The sequence below is a fragment of the Hesperophylax consimilis genome, chromosome 1 (assembly GCF_061612785.1).
Source record: "Hesperophylax consimilis isolate HC1 chromosome 1, BYU_Hcon_1.0, whole genome shotgun sequence".
Taxonomy (NCBI): domain Eukaryota; kingdom Metazoa; phylum Arthropoda; class Insecta; order Trichoptera; family Limnephilidae; genus Hesperophylax; species Hesperophylax consimilis.
Window position 1 is genome coordinate 49,444,719 of NC_142836.1, and position 16,486 is coordinate 49,461,204.

The following is a 16,486-nucleotide window of genomic DNA, read 5'->3' on the forward strand; positions in this document are numbered from 1 at the left end:
AAGACATTTCGGGAGACTCTCGGTTAAAATCTACAAATGTATGCAATTTTTTTCTACATTATTACAAATCATGTAGATATCTTCTTATATGTGTGCCTGGCAAAGTCGCAGCACGAGAGCATTTTATCACTTTTCCTCGTATTAAAAAAAATCACAAAAAGAAAACAAAAATTAGTTAAGGCGGGGATCGAACCTCGGTTCTTCACGACGACAGTCGGGCGCTCTGCCTCTAGACCGCGAAACTGAGTTTGAAGAGTGACCTAAACTAGGTATATAATACTAGCCAGGCTCCTATAGCGAAATGATCACGGTTTTTCGTGACGGTCATGAGTCGGTTTTACTCCGGTCCTCGAAAATGCATAACGCGCGTACAGAAGTTTCACTTCAAAAATTAACAGCGACAAAAATAAAATTAAATCTGTTCAACTTTACCATCAAAAACAAATGTTTTACTTCTACAAGTAACTTCTGCCCTCCAACTGCCTCACCTTGCCTAGTCTTCTGCTCCAAGTCTTCTGGTGTTACCTCCTTACCCAATAGCAACATTTTCAAAAACGTTAAATGTGATTTGCTTACAATTATGTTTATGAAGTCAAACAATTGTGAAGTTTATAGAGTTTTCACCGTCCATTCCTAATTGGCACTTGAAAATTATTACGAGAGAAATAATTTTGTACTGTAATCAAATACAATGGGATGTTTGAAATAAAATATTATTGCTGAAAAATATCTAAACTTTTAAGTGGAATTACGCATGCATGCGGGTAGGCATGGAATTACGCATGCATGCCGGTTGTCATATTTTTTACTAAAAAAAGAAAACAACTTTTTACGTAAAGTATTATAATCGATTACGTAAAGAGTGATTCAAGTAATGTTATTTTCTGATTTGGGCTAAATATGACAGGCCAAGATAAAGTCGCACATTTTTTTGTTATATTAGGATATCTTCTTTGTGAACAAATTACCCACCATCACGCTGGTTTTAGGCAGTGGATTTTTTTAAAGCATCCCATAATGTAATTAAATGCCGCTGATGGCTTCATTATTACCTTTCCCGCTTGAAATCAGTGAGACTATTATTTATAGATATATAGTCTCACTGATTGTAGGTATGGAGTGGGTACTCTACTAAGCAAGAAAAAATATTTAAAAAATATATCAGCCTGATCGTCAACCACGACTCTAAAAATGCCTATTCAATTACATGTTAAAAATTCATTGTCCTCATCCAAGGCGTATTTGAACTGTAGAGCGTCCATCGCAACATTCGATATAAAGCCACGAATCAATCGATTAACGTCATCAGGGATATGTTTGTGTACAAATACTGGGCTTGGTCAGGTCCGGCTATTATTTGGTACTTGACCCTCTCGACACTAAGACGTTTGTTTGCCCAGAGGATTGGACCGGGGCGTTGTGTTGGAGGCACTCCATCTCGAGAGAGTTCTCGTCTTCTAAATGAGACAGACTCAGCGAACGATTTTTGAATTTAGGTCATTTTTACTACGATTTTAGTTCGATGTCCTCTTCTTAGCCAGAAGAGAAATCAAATGACTGTGGAATAAGGACTCTAATAAACATGTCGACAAGACGTGAGGTGTGATAAGAAATTGGCCAAATCGTTAATCTTGAACAACTATTATTAAAACTCGTCTTGACTCGAAATCTCTAAATGAAACATATCTTTGATGATCTGAGCTCACAACGACTTCAAGGGTGATTATTCTTCGCTTTCTTCGTTAAAACTAATACTCGGTGTGAGTCAAAATCCTTGTTTTTAATTAATTGGTCACCAATATACTAACAAGCTATGTACGCCGATGTACATAGCTTGTTTGTTTGCCGTGTGCATTTCAAACAGATTTACTATTCCAAAAAACATATCTCTCCCTACGGGTGTTGGGAATAATAGATTCCCAAGATTAGATTGACGAGTTTGGGAGCAAAATTTATTTATCGCTCAATCGGTTCTTGGAGAACAAACGACTTTAGTCAATATAATTGATTTTGAAGCATTGTACTTCATACCACGCTTGCCTTTTCATACCAAACTAAATATAATCAAAAAGTAGGAACGATATAGCTGTTGTATTATGAACAAAATTATATTGTATATCCGTTCGGAGAAAAGGCTCGCAAATAACAACGTTTCCTGTTGATCAAAATAGTGGACAAATAACGACGTATTTTTACATAGGTTTCTGAAGAAAGCATGTATAATATTTGTCCGTGTTGTTCTCTACACATAACTTGGTCCTTACATACACACCTTCACAGCCGACATGGTTATTCTCCGCTATTATCTGGACACCTGCTGAAGTGCTATTGACAATGGATTCACATGTAGTCCGCATTTAGGGCCAGTGAAATGATGCGAATGTTTATTTCACGTCAAATTGCGGCAGGCCGAAATTTTCCTTGTATTTCGCGCGTAATTTGCTTTTATGCGTTGCCATCAATTTCTTTCCAATGGGAAAGACTTGCTATAATATGTAAAAAATGAAGCGCTACTCAATTTTGGCTATTTTGTTAAAGAATAAAATGAGTACAATACTTGTACAATGAAATAAAATCATTACAACAATATGTTTAACTTTTGACAAATATGGTGGATAAATAAAATAAAGCTTGATATACCGGTATATTCGACTCGAAAACCAACGTGCTTTAGTCAGGGCAGTTAATACATTTTAAATATATTGATAGCGGTGTTTACCAATATTTTGAACAACATGGAGATTTTATTTTGCTAATAATCAAGGCGAAACAATAGTGCACTGTTTCTTGTTTAAGATTTGAAATAATATATATGGAATAAATAAATAATTATAATAAACTTCGCGTTATTTTTTTATTAATTTACATTCCTAAAAGTTGGATGACTAATGCGTTACAATTATCAGAATTTTTTTTTAATAAATAATCACGGATAACGAACAAGGTTGTTAGACATAATGCATTCTGTAATTTGAAAAATGCAACCTCAATCAGTTGTTGTGTTAAACTCTGAGTGTGAGTCATTAATCTAGATTGTTTGTATTTGTTTCGAGCGTAAAACCTACTAACCAAGATATGTACATTAATTTAGCATGCTTTTTTTACTATTAATTACTGTGCGCTTGCTTGCTGCTGATTACAAAATGCCCTCGACAAAAGTTCCTTTACCAGAATTGTTTTAAAATTTTCACAACACAAGGCTTCAATATTTGACGAATACGAATCAAAAGCCGAAAAAATATTATGTTGACTCTCAAATTTTGTTGTTAGGTCCTAAAAATTTTAAAACTTTAATTTTAGATTCACGTTTCATTAACAGCAAACATATAATTGATCACAAAAGATAGTGTGGTAAAAAAATTATGTACGTATATGAAATGGTAATTATTTCTACCACATTCCTACCAAAGAAACAAGCCTTGAAGCCAAAGAACAAGCACAGTGCTGCGGTCCCGCAGCACTGTGCTAAATGTATAATGCAAGAACTCACGTTGAAGTGTTCCCGTTTCAGCAGATAGATTTTCTGAATAAATGTGAGTTTTTTTGTTGTCTAAAAACCGGTTTTCTGAAATGGTCGTCGACCCATTGCTTAGACAAGGTGCCTGCAAGGGTCCTATCTTGCACTAGCTTGGTGGTTTCGGTCGATTATAGGTATAGCCTCTATTTTCGCTTTTGTTTTGGGCTTTATCTGTAGCGTGCAATGGACATTCTGCTTCTAGAATTGCCGACAGAATTCGTTCTATACGGTTACCAAAGATATTTCCGAGCCATTTTATCAGGGATTTTTTTCAATCCGCTAAGGGAGGGGTTCCATGCTGATGGTCTCTCATATAGAGGAGTTTATAAATCTGTTCGTGGTGTCTAGCTCGATATCGTGCAGATAATCGGTTCGTGGTGTCCATAATGGTACTTCTAGCTCGATATCGTTTAGATAATCAGTTTGTGGTGTCCATAATGTTACTTTTAGCTCGATATCGTTTAGACAATCGGTTCGTGGTGTCCATAATGTTACCCCTAGCTCATATCGTTTAGATAATCGGTTCGTGGTGTCCATAATGTAACTTTTAGCTCGATATCGTCTAGATAATCGGTTCGTGGTGTCCATAATGTGACTTTCAGCGCGATATCATTTAGATAATCGCATATAATTGATGTCAAAGATTTTTTTTCAGCTTTTTTTTGTTCACGTACTTGGACCTAACCTTTTTCGATTAACAAATAAAACCAAATCACCCTCAAATATTTTTACCTGAAAAAATAAGATTTTCCAGAATTTCAAGTTCGGGTTGTCTTTTTTAATCGTTTCCTATGGATAACAAACACTCTACGAAAGTCATTGTGCGTTTTATTTAAACCCACGCCTCTTACAAAAATTTATCACCGCTGATAATAAAATAAACATTGAGTGTATTGCTTTCATGTTGCCATTTCCAGCTAAGCATTATTTTACTTTGATAGATGATTAACAGAATGTGCAATATGCAATAAGCAAATATATTTTCTAAATTTAAAATAAAACAATAACTTCGTAAATACTACTTTTATTTTTATGCCATGTTTTGTGTTTTGCTACAACCATAGCTTCTTCAGAGCAGTATAAAACTCTACTAAAATCTAAATTCTACAAGTAACACGTGAACTCCAGTGGAGGAGATAGGAGTAGGGGTTGATTGGGAAAAGAGTACCCTCTGATAATAGAAAACCTACTAAGTATCGGACTTGTATTTAGTTTAGTTTGGTTGTTAATGACTTTTCTATTAATGTTTTTGGCTTTCCACAATTCTAATGTTTCTAAGTTATCTAGTCTAATTTTTTATGTAATCACCTGACGCCTATAATTTTACTAAACGTGTGGTCTGTATCTATGTCTAGTATGATTTTGTATGTAGTCACCTGACGCCTGTAATTTTATTAAAAGTTTGGTCTTTATCTATGTCTAGTCTGATATCATATTTAGTCACTTGACGCCTGTAATTTTATTAAACGTTTGGTCTTTATCTATGTCTAGTCTGATATCATATGTAGTCATTTGACGCCTGTAATGTTATTAAACGTGTAGTCTGTATGTATGAGGTGGTTTGCTATTACTATTTGTCATTATTTTTCAATCTGCGGGGAATTACAACAAAACTCAACCGCGTTGCAGATTTACTGAAATAGCCTTGAAAGAATATTTCAACTCGAATAAATATTATTCAAATCACAGATTCCGTATTTGGCGGAATCTCTCCTCGTCGACTTGATTTTCTTTGAATTCGATCAAAGGGAAATAATATTATTCAATTCCTGTCTATAAAGGTAAAGGTATGTACCTACATACATTACAACGTCTTAGCACGAACGTTAACTCTTTTGTATTTTGGTCAAACATCAGTGGAAAAAAATCGATATTAATATCTAGCAATTAGCGCCCGGTGTTACCCGGTATTCATACATTTTGGAAATTTATAATTATTCGAAATATTTTATAAAGGTTTTACAATAATTATTAAGGTTTAATAATTTTATTGAGGTTTTATAATATTCTCTCTTTTAACAAGTGGACACTATGTACATTGATTTTAGTAAAACAATTGAAAAGATTTGTGATCACATACTTATATCTGAACTCCGACTGTTGGCCATTACTGAGTTGCATTGTTAGTTATCTTAGAAATATGGTGATTAGTGTAAAGATTGATTCTATACAATTTTATATTTATTCGAGGTAAAAAGGGGGTTCATTAAGGGTCCCACTTTGGACAGTATTATTTTTAATATTCATGAATGATATTGTAAACCAAATATGTACCTACTAGTTGCAGACGACAACAAATATTAAAAAATTATACAAAACTTAGGTATGTGATTAAATCAACTACATGAATGGTGTGAAAAAAAATTATTTGACCATTCTGAAATGTCGAATAACCTTTACAAAACGACTCACAGCGCCCTTGAAGTGATTTTGCACAAAAACGGCTCTATATAAATCATCCAAATATTATTATTATATTATTAAATGAATATGCATGAAATACTATTAATAATACACTAAGACCAGTGTCAAAAATTTAAAACATATACGTGGAATCTCTGGCGAAGACAACTCGAAACAACATTAACATTTTTTTGGTTATTGGCAAAGCATTTCTGGTTTAAAATTATCGTCGATAGCTCAAATGGATGAAATTAAATGAACTGGACATTTGTAGCTATCTTTGAATTGAACTTGTTTGTGAAAAAGTTTCAAAATCTAATTTTACCTTGTTTATAAAACCAAATTATTTAGAAAAAAGTTACCAAATAACAATTTTCATAAAAATTTCGTTGATCTAAAACATTACACCCTTCGCGTTAATACGGTAATCCGCCTGTCACTTTTCTCAATGATTGTATATATTCTATGATGCTTTTACTGCATTCCCAATTGGATATAAATATTTTAAAGAGTCTATCTTTCAAAAATCTTGTTTACCTAAATCTTATTTAAAATAATGTGCGTTTTATGTTATTACTTACTTTGCTTTAATGCAGGTATGTATAGAATCCTTTTTTTTGGTATTCACTCCACCCGCTTTTCCCACCCCCTACAACAAAATTTATATTTATGATGTTTCCTGAAATAAGAAATTTTGCATACTTGGCATTTATAATAATAAGAACATCACTGTTAGCATCTGATTTTGAAAAACTTAAAAAAGTGTTAAGTCCAGGACTTCCACTAGTTTTTTTAAATATTTTTATAAGACAATGCCAGCGAAACTGTCCACAAAAGTGAGTCATTTTACAATATTTATTAATTTAATTATTATTATGCGTCTCTGAAAATCTTACCTTTATGGACGCAAAGCAAAACATTGATAATGGTGCAAATAAATTATATCCAAATATACATAATATAAGATACCTCAACACATTTAAAAAATAATTGGAGAATTCTTAAAATGTCAACCCAACGTAAAGTATTTTCGAATATTTGAACCAAAATAATTTTATTCTTGCGAATCCTCCAATTTTTTGAACGTATCTCATATTATATTGTGTAAAGATCCATTCGCCCTAGAAGGAGAAGGTTGGACCCCAATCAGAATAGTGACGCTCAGCCACAAATCATCCGCTGAAACATCCCTTCTATGATAAGGGATGTCACCAAGATAACTCTTGAAACTTTTACAGCCCCCTGTTAATCTAACTTAATGTTCTTCTGCGAATCTTCCTTTTACTTTCTGAGGATTCGACATGATAAAAATAGTGTATTTTTATTTTTTTGTAAAAAGGAATATCTCAAACTTATCAAGAGGACTCTATATGGTTTATCTTGGTAAACAGTTGGAAACGTGATATTATCTGTACCGCACACTGAAACTATGAATATAAAAGTAAATTTACGTAGAAGCTTCGTTTTTTTTTATTAAATTTCCTAAATAATAAAACATTTTACTTTGTAAATTGAAAATTTAGTATTCACGAGCGGAATAAAGTATTTTAAATGGACTTGTGCCTATCGAGTAAGTTCTTGAGGGACACCTTATTTTTTAAAAGGCGGATCTCAGAAGTTTAAGAAAAAAACATAATTTTCATAATGAGTGAAGGAAACGATACTGTTTAAAATTAAAAAAACATTCTTTACTGACACTACACGATTTTTTTGTTAAATCTTATTTTTTTTGTTGAGGTTAATTTGGCAAAGGATTTTTTGGATATCAGATAATCTTCCATAACGGAACTTACTTTTTCATTGGGTTTCCACTTTAGCGCTTACTCTGAGCTTTTGACGCGAAATAAACAAAAAACACGCCAGCAAGTTCGCGCCTTTCAAGATATTGCTATCCGGCAATACTATTTTCTTTTATCCCATTCATTTTGTTGTTTTTGCAGCAAAGTGCCAGCTTTGATGAACAAGTTCTTTACTTTCTCGAACCATTGTCGTTTTCAATAAAATTGTTGAATTTCTCACAAAAGAAAGTAAAATTCCAAATACTCATAATGTAAGTGATCGTTTCCATAAACATAGTTTTTTGATAGGAAATGGTTCTGCGCATTAATCATTTTATTTTCTGTAAGTAGATACCTGCTCTAAACCAAGTAGAATATATAAAAATCTGTTATATAGGTGTACATTTTCTGAATGTGAAAAAAAATCTAACTTTTCATTCCTCTTAGATCTTAAACCTTTTAAGATTGGTAGATACTTTCAGTATCGCCCTGGTAAAACACCCCCTTTTCAAAATCGGTACGTTGCTTTTCAACCTTTCAATCTCTTCAACCTATTCAACCTTTTTAATACCATTTTAATCGATTTGTGTAAAATATTATGTGGCAAAAAATTACCAATTATCATAAAATAATTTCTTTTTTCAACACTTTTTCGCAAATTCATGGAATAAGTCTGGGTTTCAATATATTTTACGTCAGATTTTTACACTAATAAAAACCAAAAAGATTTTCGTTCATTAAAGTTGCATTTTCAGAACAAAGCTAACACGTACGTACTAAGAAGGCACAGATAAAATGCGGTTTGGGAATGAAACCCGGCAGATGAATATAGCTCTGCCGATGTTGATGAAAATGGAATGAGGTCGTCGTTGGGAAGCCATAGAAAAAGATTGACCGCAGTTTTTTTAGAGAAATAGTGTCGTGAAAACATTCAGCACTTTTTCGTAAAAAAAATTAATTCCACACAAAACTGCCCTAGCTAGTGGAACTAAGACAACCTCCATATTTGGGAATGTTTAAGGGGGTTGAAACTATAGATGTGGGAAAAGATTCACGACAGCTTTAGTACCTGATTACCAGATCACCAGATCACCAGATCACCAGATCACCAGATCACCAGATCACCAGATCACTAGATCATCAGGCTCGAAAGTTGACATTAGATATGCAGTTCTGATCACCAAACCTGGCAAAAGATATTTCAAGTTTGTGATCGTTCACTTTTTACTGCCGTGGTAAAAACATGCTGTTTTCCTTGAAAGTCTTAAGGAAGGCATTGTATTTTTACTTACCACTACACTAATACTGTAATTAAACTAACCTGAAATAATCAGACATTAATACAAAATATTTGATAGGATTACCATTGTTTAATTACATTGAATTAAATTTCAGTTGCTGCTGCAATATATCTTTTGTCGGTTTTTAGAATAGGGGCTTAGATTAAAAATATAAAATAATCTGACATGATTTGAGGTTTTCACGACCAAAATTATAGTGATTGTGTTTGAGGTATAATGCCGTGTTGCGCTACCTCTTTCTTTAGCCAAAGTTTAGGACACCATTACAGTGTCCATAATCGGGTGTCATCATCGCCGTGAAAATCTCAATTGATATCAGATTATCTTCATTATTAAATCGAGATTTGATGTTCGTTAACTATAAGCAAGTGTTTGATATTTTCATATGTTTATACATTAATTTCGTTCTTGATGGTAGTAGGTTCATGACATTTTGGCTTTTTCGTTATGTTCTATTTTGTAAGCGGACATCTAAAAATTTATTTATTTTTCGGAATAACTTTATTGAGAAAAACCTCAAATTGTAATATTTAAATATTCAAGACAATATAAGTGATTTCTAAACAAAAATCTGAAAAGGAAACGGTCACATCTGGGACTCGAACCCAGGACCCTTGTCTTTCCGTGACAGTGCTCTACCAACTGAACTAATGGGACCCTATTCCCCTCGTACATAAAGATAGTAGACATAAGGATAGTAAGATAGTTGCCAATAAAAATGTGTGGTGAAAAAATGAAGACAAAGTTAGTGGTTCTTATTCGAAGTATGATACAGTTAAAAGTGACCGAGGGGAATAGGGTCCCATTAGCTCAGTTGGTAGAGCACTGTCCCGGAAAGACAAGGGTTCTGGTTTCGAGTCCCAGATGTGACCGTTTCCTTTTCTGATTTTTCTGTTTCAGATTTTCGTTTAGAAATCACTAATATTGTCTTCAATATTTAATTATTACAATTTGAGGTTATACTCAATAAAGTTATTCCGAAAAATAAATAAATTTTTAGATGTCCGCATACAAAATAGAACATAACGAAAAAGCCAAAATGTCATATTTTTAAATTTCATTAAGTCAGCTTAAATCAAATTATTACTAAGCTTTATGATATAAAACGATGAAAGTAACAAAAAAAGATATATATGGACACACATAATCCAGTCTTACACAAAAAAGTACTCGAAAAACCCGTAAAAATTTGGCAAAAATTTTTTTATATTACTTATCTCATTTCAAGCAACTTCAAGACTTTCCCTGTGGTATCGATGACGCGAAAAAATTTTCAAGGCATTTTTGGTTTACTCGTAAATATATTTTTGTATATATTGAACCTTTGCCGAAGGCATATATAAATCTTTCAAATTCTGATTGGCCGCAACCTACAACAGACTCAGTGTAGCGAATTGGAACAAAAAAGGTTTGTCCTTTAAGATAGAGATAAGATCTATGCGTACGAACAAAAATAGAGCTGAATAAATCGTGTTAACATTCTTCTACAAAAACTTTACCATTATGATTACCCGCCATAACACAAGGGCATCCCTACCATGGCGGTTGAAATAACATTCAAAATGTATCATCCAATGTAAATTTTCTTTGAAATAAAATAAAATAACAAAATAGATTACATATTATTCGATGGTTTATAGAAAATATTGTTTATTGGCGTTATTATTTTGATTTATAACTGCCACACTTGTCTTTTACTTACTTATCCCTTCCTTAATCCTGAGGCATAAACGACTTCTCCTACCATCAATATGACACTACCTTCTCTATACAACCGTTACACGCTCATGGAATAAGATTTTTCGTTGTTTTACTTTTGTCTATTTTTCGAATCTCCTTTATTATTTTTTATCCATGCATAATTTTATTAAGCACACATCAACCCAAGGAACCCCCTATTACACGTACACGTACACGTTCTTACTAGGCAAATTTTGTGACTGCATAAATTAGGAATTGAAAAACAACTTCATTATTTGTTAGTAGTGTCGCTTCTTTTAACAGTTTCTCATTCTTGGATTTATTGTAAAGCCTGGCTGCAACTTGTGAATACTGATAACCTTTATATCTTGCTTGAACAAACTTCCCAAGCTCAAAAGCTTCAAGCTCCAAGCTCTCAATCAACCGGTTTCAAAATTTCTCTCTTCAAATTTTCGTATGTTTGGACCAATTCAACCAAAATTTAAATGATGTGTTCTTCAAATAAATCATTATGTTACATAGCGTTGTATTTGAAATGGCAAATATTGAATTGAAAGTAAAATAATAATATATTTTGGGGATAATCTTCCCCTTATTGGCCAAATAGGTTGGGTTTGTAAAAATAGCACTACGCCGATCCGATTGATATACAAGAAAATGATGTACGAGATAGTAGAACCTTTTATTTTGGTTAAATTTGGGTGTGATCCATCTGATACTGATATATTATTTCAAACGATAGGTTAACGTATCAAATATCGATTTAATTGACAAATACGAGTGAATACAAATTGATGTTTTCGTTTTTTAAATAAAGTTTTTATTTAAAAAAAAATTATTATACAATAATTATTTTTTAATAGTGTTACTTATTTTTGTTTGATATTTGTTAATAATAATAATACATAATTAATCACCGCTTATTGTAATTTTTGTTTTCGTATCTTTATACTAATAAGTACCTTTGTACTTATTTTTCCATTCTGATATTATTAATTTTAAATATGGTTTGTATTGTGACGTAGAAATCATTGGTTTTGAAACACGTTGATAATTTTTATTACCAAAGTTTTAATTTTATAAAAATTACACACAAATTGATTTGGCTGTTATTGAAGAATTCATTATTTTTAAATAAAAATACACCCACGTTTTTTAAATTGTTTGTATTCCGATAGGAAATACCAATTTCCCAATTAATTCTGCAATTGATTAAAACATACAAAATACCCCGTCCTTCTGCAATGAAATAACCAAGAAAAGTGACACGTGACAGAGACATGTAACAATAACAAAATTGTAACGATAACAAAAACCAAAAAATACTTGAAGAACTTAATAATTATATTATTAAATTTGATTTTAATCAAATTTAAAAAAAAATTAAATGGAGTTCTACGAACTAAACACAAAAACAATAAATAGAGACATGTAGTTTATTCTTCCCCCAACTATCCCAACGCAGAAGCCAAGTTTTTTTCCTACCAAAGGAATACTGCGCCAATAATGCTGTGGGCTAGGGATAATTTTCAACATAGCTCGCGAACTGAATTTTTGTCAGTTTTTTAAATACGTAGCAAACTATTGATGTAAAAAATTGTTCATATGAAGCAAATACTTTGAGATGTGACATTATAATTAAAAATAAAACAACAGCATAGTTTCCACCACTTTTATTTTTAATACTTAATGCCAACCGGGTTTAAGACATTGAAATATTAAAAAACCTGGTCGGCATCAATCAAAAAAAAAAGTGGTGTTTACTAAGCAATTGTTTTACTTTTAATTAAAAAAAATATATATTTAAAAAAAATCAAGATGGATAGTTTTTGGTATGAATGAATACCAGGGCACTATTGAGAATATTATTAACATATTATAACATAGGCCTTTACTATTGGCAGAGCTGAGAGCTCCATTATCAGAGATGGGTACTATTCCATGACTATTTGTTTGAATTTGAGGAGTTTTGAATGAAACAACTGAGCTAGAAAATTAAACTGGATGTATTTAAATATTGCATATAATTTATTAAATAACACTCATCCATGGACAGCTATTGATTTCCTATGATGTGTAACCTTGTTAACACGCGCCGTGCTGGGCTTCAAGGGCGTCGAAGAAAAGTCGAACCACACTGGAACGCAGTCATCAGAAAGAACTCCGTTCTTTGCGATATCCATCCGGTGTTCACCCGGGATCTAATGTTGATGACATTTGCCTAGGCCTGGTAGGTAGGTAGTAAATATATGTGTGGCCAGATGCCAGGCGGTAATGTGTTTATTTGACATAAACATTAAAAAAGAAAGCCGATGATCGGTCGGTAGTTTAAAATAATTTAAAACTGTGATTGAATCACTATTATTGGACTTCGGATGTGCGATATTAAAATGGGGTCGAGCTGCAATTGTAATTTTAAATGTATTCATTTGTTCAAACCGTAATCGGTAAACTTCGAAAATCGTCGTCGGCACGACAGATGATTAATCCTGTTTTACTGAATCCTGAGCTTAAATACACATATTAAAATTAAAATAAAACATTTGACCGGTCGCTTGAACATTCGGTGTCCGAACGGCGATCCAGCGAGAAGTAACTCGGCAGGGAGTACGTTCAGTTGTCCGCTGAACGTTGGGTGATTCAAAAATAGAATTTACTGACCAGATAAATTACAATTGGGGTATATAGTTAATAAATATTGAAATAAACTTTTTTTAAATTTTTAGATAAGTATTGTTAATTATTTTCATAACATTATATAAATTAGGTTCCTGTATATTTTTTATGCTTTTATAATAAATATACAGATCCGCAAATATTCAACATCATTTTCAATAAAAGTTGAAAATTTTCTTCAATTTGTTTGTAGCATATTATCAGGTATTTTTTTTTGTTCAGCTTATTTAAATTTGACGGCACGAACGTGACTTTATTGTTTTTTTCTAGAATTTTAATTAGATATCAAACCGTAATATTATTACATGGCTAAGTTAGATTAATATGACCCATTTGGTTAACATATGGATTTAATTTGTTAACAAGTAACCAGTCACGTTTGTTGAACTAAGATTTCCATCCGAAAAATGTGTGTTCTTTCGAATCACGCTTAGTTTTAGACATTTTGGCGAACGTGCCTGGAAAAATGTTCCCATTCCACGCGCTACCTGAAATAATTGCTTAATATGGAAGCCTACTAATTTATACTAACAAAGTTATGTTACATACTTTCGGGTTCAAGTAAAATAAAACAGTATTTATTATCTAATTGAAAAACAAACGAGAAAAGTTCATTGCCGCGACCACGGTCCGTTTTAATGTTTGAGATTTATTATTTTCGTAGCGCGGGAGGGGAAATAATATTGTTTTACTAAATAAAAACCTTAAAGAAATTTCAAATTTACTAACACCAAACGTTTTAAAATTTAAAGCTTTCTGAATCCGTTTTTGCGGCATTGATAAAAATCGGGGTTCCTTTATTTTTGGGGGCAGAATTAAAAGAGGGTGGCTTGTGTTTTTTTTGCATCGTAAATAAGTTATCAAAAACAATAGTTAAGTGATAAAAGAAGTTAGTAATAGTTAGGAGGCCTTCGTAGGGCGAAACGGTCAAGATTTCACGTAAAGATATCCCTTATATTAAATTAATTATGGATTTTCCATATCTTCTTAAATTAATTCAGAAATGAGCAATATGATTTCGTCATATGTCTTAATATTATGTTCTTGTTATATTTTATAACAAATACGTGCATGCAATAAATTCTAAACCTTTTTACAAAGTTTGTAAGTTGAAAATGAACTACGGACTAATACATATAATATAATGAAAATGTGTGCGAACAACTTCTTGATTTTTATTTAGGTTTATTTGGGTCTTAATTATTAAGATATCGTGATTACACAATTTCAAAGTGCTTTGAGAGGGTGAGTGTGTGAAATGTAAGAGTAACAATATCTTCTAATGTTTTTGCTTTAGTAGAAATATATTATACACTGATCGAGAAAGTATTTATATCACGGTTTTGATAAGAAAATGGAAAATTACATAATATAACCTCATGCTGAGGATAAATGTAAGTACCTTTGTTAAAATAACCCCCCCCCCCTCCCCTTCCCCCTCCCCCATACCATTGAAAAAAGAAAAAGAGGTCTACATACATCAATGTCTTACAATGACAGTCCTTTTCGAAGAAATTTTATGTATTTTTATATTTGTTTATTTGATAAAGCTTTGTGACATTTGTAAACTTTACATGACACATTATTTATTAATTTACTATTGTAAAAAAATGTTCTTGGTGGGAAATTTTTGAGCTGTGACTTATTTATAAATCTTTCAGCGTTTCAAGTTTCAAGATTCACTTATATGATTTTATAATTTATTCCAAGCAATAATAAAACATAAAACTTTTAGATCGATAAACCGTTTATAAAAAGATAGTAAGTAACTTGTTAATACTTGAACGTCTGTAGATTTTCTTGTTGTTTATTCATTATCCATTTATATGCTGGATATTATTTGAATCTACTTCTATAAAGAGGGAAACCTTTTGCAGCTTTTCTCGATTTAGTTATTAAAACACTCCTGGATCCGAGATGAAGTAGGGTGGGTTGGTAGCCCGAAGCAAGATCCTCCCTCACGGGGCTTAAATTGAAAGTGGCATATTTTTGGCCGAAAGGTATTTCATCTCCAGTGTATTAGTACAAAGGCCCAGTCGGGGCTGCGTTATGTAAGCGTTTAGCGCCTACCGAGCTTTTGAGGTCACAACAATTGCGGGGAACTTTTGAAATGGGGCTTTTATTTAACGCTGCATACGACATTCGGGGAGCTTTTCATTGTGCTAAACTGTGAAAGCTCTGTTTTTAGAGATAATCTCTTGTTTTTCTTTTGAAAGTGAGATTTAAGTAAATTATTTCCAATGCTTAATTAATGATTCACATTGAAGTTCGCTAAATATTTACTGATTGAGTATTTTATAAATAAAACCTTAAGGTCACAAAAATATTAAAAATTCCAGAAATTTTTTTCTAAATTTCAGTGAGAAAGAAAAGTATTTGCATTTTGAAAGGGCACGTTTTTGTTATTGCGGCAAATTGTTCGTGCGTGAAGTCAACATTATTTTAGCTTTCTCTCGACGACCTTGCGTTCCAAATATGAAACGGGGGCGTACCTTATCCAGTTCCTTTTGAAAAGCTGCGTGCCAAATCAGTCTCTCATGTTCCTTAAACTACACAAACTTTTCCGGGCTTAAGTGGAACTCCCGAGCAAAAGTTCCATATTAATCATACCACCTTCACTCGCGCACTTCAGTGTTCATGGTCCTCTGATGGGCATGCCAACTCGCACACAAGCACACGAACTTCGAGAAGCGTTCGCGCGCTTTTTCGCTCACACCCCCTTTGGGCGGGGGCGGGGCGGTGCGGGAGGGCGCGCTTCACTTGACTACCCCTAGTGGCAGAACAGCCCGAGGTGCTTACGCAAGAACAGACTCGCGACGAATGACCGACATACCCCGGGATCGGGAGGCTGCGTGCTCTGCGCATGTCACCAATCGGCCCCCCTCTGGTGGGGGCAGTCTCCCCAACCCCACCACGGGAGAGAGATAGCCTAGCTTTATCCGAACCGAGACCAAAGTCCCGTTAATTATCGACTGACTATGAAACAAGGTACTCGCCGTGGCATAATCTGATAATCCCTTCCTCTCTGGAGCTCTGGCCCTTTCAACTCGGAGTCTGTGTTTTGCAGGCTGATGAAACGTTGTTTCCCTGCGATGACGTCATAGTGGGTA

The 16,486-nt window shown here is 33.2% G+C and overlaps 1 protein-coding gene across 1 annotated transcript in view; it reads right to left on the reverse strand.

Annotated features, from left to right (window-relative positions):
* The window catches only part of LOC149427052 (uncharacterized), a 421,382-nt gene extending 405,202 nt beyond the window's left edge, over positions 1 to 16,180 (reverse strand). Inside the window, exon 1 of the mRNA XM_089634915.1 lies at positions 15,869 to 16,180. The gene's annotated coding sequence lies outside the window, so the exon portion shown is untranslated. The remainder of the gene's footprint in view (positions 1 to 15,868) is intronic.
* Positions 16,181 to 16,486: the final 306 nt, after the last annotated feature.